This window comes from Bidens hawaiensis, unplaced genomic scaffold, assembly GCF_021521415.1.
Source record: "Bidens hawaiensis isolate Kalapana, Puna unplaced genomic scaffold, B.hawaiensis_p1.1 tig00011951_1, whole genome shotgun sequence".
NCBI classification, from domain to species: Eukaryota; Viridiplantae; Streptophyta; class Magnoliopsida; order Asterales; family Asteraceae; genus Bidens; species Bidens hawaiensis.
The window spans coordinates 122,238-127,872 of record NW_027491958.1 but is presented as its reverse complement, the minus strand read 5'-3'; the positions used below and the strand labels follow the sequence as shown (position 1 = coordinate 127,872).

The following is a 5,635-nucleotide window of genomic DNA, read 5'->3' as shown; positions in this document are numbered from 1 at the left end:
TTTGTGTATAATCACCCTAAATCAAGTGAAAATCAACCATAAATCTATAAATCTATAGTGGTTATACAAGTGAGATTGTCAAATATGAAAGCTCTCAATTTCTCAATTGTTAAATTACAAGTATAAATTATCATATGAATTATTAATATTCAATTTATCTCACAATATATTTGTAAACTTTTTAAATTAAAAGTAATTCAAACACTTCCAACCACAATAATATTTCACGTATTAAAGTTGCATAAAGGGACATGTCACATATTATTATCTAATCTAATAAAAACTGATCTGATAACAATAAACATTTAAGTATGGAAATTAAGAATCTAGTTAAAGTTCCAAGTTTATTGGTTGCAACTTAAGTTTGTACCTTTGACAGTAACAAACATTTACATAACCTCCTCGTCAGATCCGTCTTCTTGTTGGCTCCTATACATATCCCTCTGCTTGCTTTCTTTCTTTCTTTTGTCAGCTCCTCATTTTCCCACACACATAACTTACACACACACACATATAAAGGCCCATACAAACCAGGGTTAGTAAGTGCAGTTTAATTCATTCCTGAGTCGGTGTGAACCAAAACCCTTTAATAAATTTTAAATCCTTTGATTCTTTCCCCTTTTTCCTCCCTAAGAAAAGGGTTTCTGTCAATTTCCAAATCTTTATCCATCCAAAATGTCAAAACACTGCCTTTTAGTTTCACTTCACTTTCACCACCTAAAAGATTAGGCCAGGCTTCTTTCTTTCTTTCTTTCTTGGTATTGTTTCATCCAGCCGTTGACTTTCCTGTTGACCAGGGCATTTGGGTTTCTTGATTCAATTGGCATCTGGGTTTTGGTTGGATTGTGTAAAGATTCAATCTTTGTCGGTGATTTCCATGGGTTCCCAGCAAGTAAGTCTTTCCTTTTTTTATCTTCAGATCTGAAATATTTTAATCATAATTATAATATTAATCATTCATTAGAAGATTCTTTATGTTATGTTGTAATTGATTCTTTAGATCTGTATTGCCATTGCTCTTGCTTATGTTTATTGCCCCAATATCTTTGCACCCAATTCATGATTTTCATTTTTATCTTTCTTGATCTGTGTTTGAATGTATATCTTGAAATGTTTGATTTTGTGTATAAATGTTAATACTTTTTATTTCAAGGTTTTTAAAGATGCATTTTAGACCAAAAATCTTGAAACTTGCCTGTTCATCTGCAGATGTTTAAAATCAAAATATTTTCCAAGAAAGATTGATAATATTAACATGGATTTACGGGTCGAAAGCTCGAGAATCGGATCGAATCTAAGGAACTTATTGTCTTCATCGTCGGTGTTCTTCTCTGCAAATCAATCACCATTCTTTTCTCCAAGATCATCGTCGTCTTGGCTGCCCCCCGATGATCCGGTCCAGTCAGCAAGTGTATCAAATGATCCCCAAAACAATGATCAGAAACCGAGCAACACGCTATTATACACTACATGCCACGAAAATGAGGCGTTTGAGCACCGAGAAAAGTCAAAGAAAGTCAACAGAAGCCCGATATCGTCATTCACACCGCCCTCAACGTCCTACTGTCCGACAAGATTAAGATCCTTCGACGTGTACATCGGGTTTCATGGGAGAAAACCGTTATTATTACGGTTTGTAAACTGGCTTCGGGCTGATTTAGAAGTACAAGGATTAAGTTGCTTCGTTAGCGATCGAGCCAAATGTCGAAACTCGAGAAAACATAATATTGTGGAAAAATCGATGGATGCATCGACGTTTGGGGTCGTTATATTAACGAGAAAGTCGTTCAAGAACCCGTATACGATCGAAGAGCTAAGATTCTTTGCAGGTAAAAAGAATCTGGTCCCGATTTATTTTGATGTGGGCCCGGATGATTGTCTTGTTAGGGATATAGTCGAGAGACGGGGAGAAACGTGGGAACGACATGGTGGAGAGCTTTGGCTCGTCTATGGTGGGTTGGAAAACAAGTGGAAAGAAGCAGTCAACGGGTTAACGCGAGTTGATGAATGGAAACTCGAGGCCCATGACGGGAAATGGCGGGATTGTATCCTTCGGGTTGTGACACTTTTAGCTTTGAAACTAGGTCGAAGAAGCGTTGTTGAGAGATTAACGAAATGGAGGGAAAAAGTCGAAAATGAGGAGTTTCCGTATCCGAGAAATGAGAATTTTATTGGGAGAAAAAAGGAACTTTCCGAGCTCGAGTTTATGCTTTTTGGTGATGTTATCTGGGAACGAGAACACGATTATTTTGAACTTAAAGCAAGACCGAAACCGAGACGAAAAAATTTGATTCATAATTGGGGTCGAAGCAACTCGATTGATGAAAAACGAAGAGAAACAAAACCCGAGGGTCGAACTCGGAGGCGAAAAGGAAAAGAACCGGTTGTTTGGAAAGAATCCGAGAAGGAAATTGAGATGCAAAATGTGGACTTTTCACCCAAACTGAAGCCCGGGAGACGAAAACGGGCCGTAAAAGTCGTGTACGGGAAAGGAATCGCGTATCAGGAGACTCGGGTATCGGTAAAACTGAACTGCTTTTAGAATTCGCGTATCGGTTTCATCAACGGTACAAAATGGTGTTGTGGGTCGGAGGAGAAAGCCGATACATTCGACAAAATTATTTAAACTTATGGTCGTTTTTAGAAGTCGATGTCGGTATAGAGTCGGGTTTGGATAAAAGTAGAACAAAAAGCTTTGAAGAACACGAAGAAACTGCGATAACCACCATTCGAAAAGAGCTTATGCGAAACATTCCGTTTTTAATAATAATCGATAATTTAGAATCGGAAAAGGATTGGTGGGATCACAAACACGTGATCGATCTTCTCCCGCGTTTTGGTGGCGAAACGCATGTTCTTATTTCTACACGGCTCGCACGGTTAATAAACATGGACCCGTTACGCCTGTCATATTTATCTGGTGTGGAGGTGATGTCGTTAATGCAAGGACACGTTGCTGACCGCGCAATTTCGGTTTCGGAAATTGATGCATTACGCGCGATTGAGGAGAAGCTCGGGAGGTTGACTTTAGGGTTAGCCATTGTCGGCACGGTTCTCATTGAGCTCCCGATAACTCCGAGCCGGCTTTGGATACGATAAATCGAATGCCATCGAGCGGAAGTCACTCGTTAAGGAAAAACACGTTTCTTTTGCAGCTTATCGAGGTTTGTTTCTCGATATTTGACCATGCAGACGGTCCCCGAAGTTTAGCCACCCGGATGGTTCTGGCTTGCGGGTGGTTCGCACCAGGTCCGACCCCAGTTCCGTTACTGGCTCTAGCTGCTAAACGGGTTCCAGAAAAACGTCACCGGACTCAGCTATGGAGGAAGATTTTAAACTCGTTAACTTGCGGGTGTTCGTCTTTATACGACAAATCCGAAACCGAAGCGTGTTCGGTTCTGTTACGGTTCAACTTAGCTCGGGCGTGTACTAAGGACGGTTACATTCGGTTTAACCAGCTGGTCAAACAATACGCGCGAAAACGAAGTATCCCGGGGACCGCACACGCGGTTGTACACACGATCGTGACCAACGGTACAGTTATTAACCACTCTGACCATATTTGGGCCGCGTGTTTCTTGTTACTCGGGTTCGGGACTGACCCGGTGGTAATCGAAACCAAAGCTTCGGAACTACCGTTTCTAGTGAAAGAAGTAATCTTACCGCTGGCAATACGAACGTTTATTCGATTCTCGCGGTGCACGGCTGCGTTAGAGCTCTTACGGTTGTGTACGAACCTACTCGAAGCTGCTGACGAGGCGCTCGTGACGCCTGTGGAGAAATGGCTGGACAAGTCGTTGTGTTGGAGACCGGTGCAAACGGACGCTCAGTTAAACCCGGGGTTATGGCAAGATTTAGGGACATGTCGAGCAACGGTTCTGGAAATTCGGGCAAAGTTGATGGCGAGAGAGGGCAGTTTGATGTTGGGGATGATCTTATTCGGAAAGCTATATTTATTAGAAGCTCAATATGTGGTGAGGATCATCCTGATACCGTGTCTGCTCGTGAAACACTTAGTAAACTTACAAGACTTTTAGCCAATGTTCAAATTCATACTTCACCCTAGACTTATACACCAATAATTGCTTTACTTAATTTTATTGTTACTGAATTTAGAGAAAGTTTACTACACCATTTTTGAGTAGATGATTTGCATTTATGTTTCTGTTTTGCTTCATATTTCAAACTCGTGGATGGTGAATGCGTCTGGTGTGTTACAAGTGGTTTTAGACGTACTCTTGTACTGTGCTAGACACACAATTCGTTCATTTGTCACATGTTGATATCGTAATGCGTTGTTATTGTTTTAGTGTGAATCATTGTAACTAGTTTAAACATATTGTTAATTGACGGATCAGATATTTATGTGACTAAATAAATCAACAAATGTACATGACAGTGACTAGCAATGCTTAACCTAATGGCAACTAAAACTGCATATGTATATATTGAACACTCAAACTGGAGTGAAACTCAATGCGTTGCGTAGTGATGATGGCAGACCTTTGGTAAAGATGTCAACATATTAGAAGGTTGATGGAACATGAAGGACGCAAAGCTTGTACCTTTTTTTTTTCTCAAATGTCAATTTGGTGTATTGGTGTATCGAGGTGTGCAGCAGCATATGTGAATCACGTGCAGCATATAGGAGTTAGGATCATTTTTTAACAAGTTAATGATAATAAAATCAAAGAAAAATATAACCCAACTATCAAGTGATCAAAGACAAAACTATCAAAAATTAGAATTGGGTTGGGTATTGCGCTAAAAACTGGGTAGAGTTTGAATGAGTTGGGTTTTTAGCTTAAAAATTGGTTTGAGATATAATTGGGTTGGGTATTAGAGTATTGGACTTAAAAATGGGAAAATTTTCAAAATAGCCTTATTTTTAAAATAGATTCTTGTTTTGTCCCTCAAACTTAATAATTTTAAAAATGGTCCTCTCTAACTCGTCTTTAACCATGTGTTAGGAAATCTAACACGTCTTTGATGACATGTTAGCATAACACGTCGTCAAAGACGCGTTAGATTTTCTAACACATGGTCAAAGACGCTAACATGTCGTCAAAGACGTGTTAGATTTCCTAACACATGGTTGAAGATGAGTTAGGCCTCTAAACACATAGTTAAAGATATATTAGCACCAAACGCATATTCAAAGATATGTTGGCTTTTTGTTTGTTTTTTTAATATTATATTTTTTAACTAGTTTTACTTATATTTGTTTTTCTTTTATAACTTTTAATATATAAAAGTTTAATATTATTTTGAATAATACGACGAGACATGCTTACTTTTACCTACTGACAGACATAAACTTACTCAAACTTGAGCCGTGCCAAATCAGTATCGAAATGTTCAATAAAATTTGACCCCGCTCTGTTTTAAATAAAATTTATGTCGATCCGTAGATAAAAGTAAACATTTCTCGTTGGTATATTCGAAATAATATAAAATTTTATATATTAAAAGTTATAAAAGAAAAACAAATATAAGTAAAACTAGTTATAAAAATATAATATTAAAAAAAACAAACAAAAAACTAACATATCTTTGACTATGCGTTGATGCTAACATATATTTGACTACATGTTTGGAGGCCTAACTCATCTTTAACCATGTATTAGGAAATCTA

At 38.2% G+C, this 5,635-nt stretch overlaps 1 pseudogene; it reads left to right on the top strand.

The window, feature by feature from the left end:
• The first annotated feature begins 1,255 nt into the window (after positions 1–1,255).
• On the top strand, positions 1,256–4,072 carry LOC143539595 (uncharacterized; annotated as a pseudogene).
• The last annotated feature ends 1,563 nt before the right edge of the window (positions 4,073–5,635 follow it).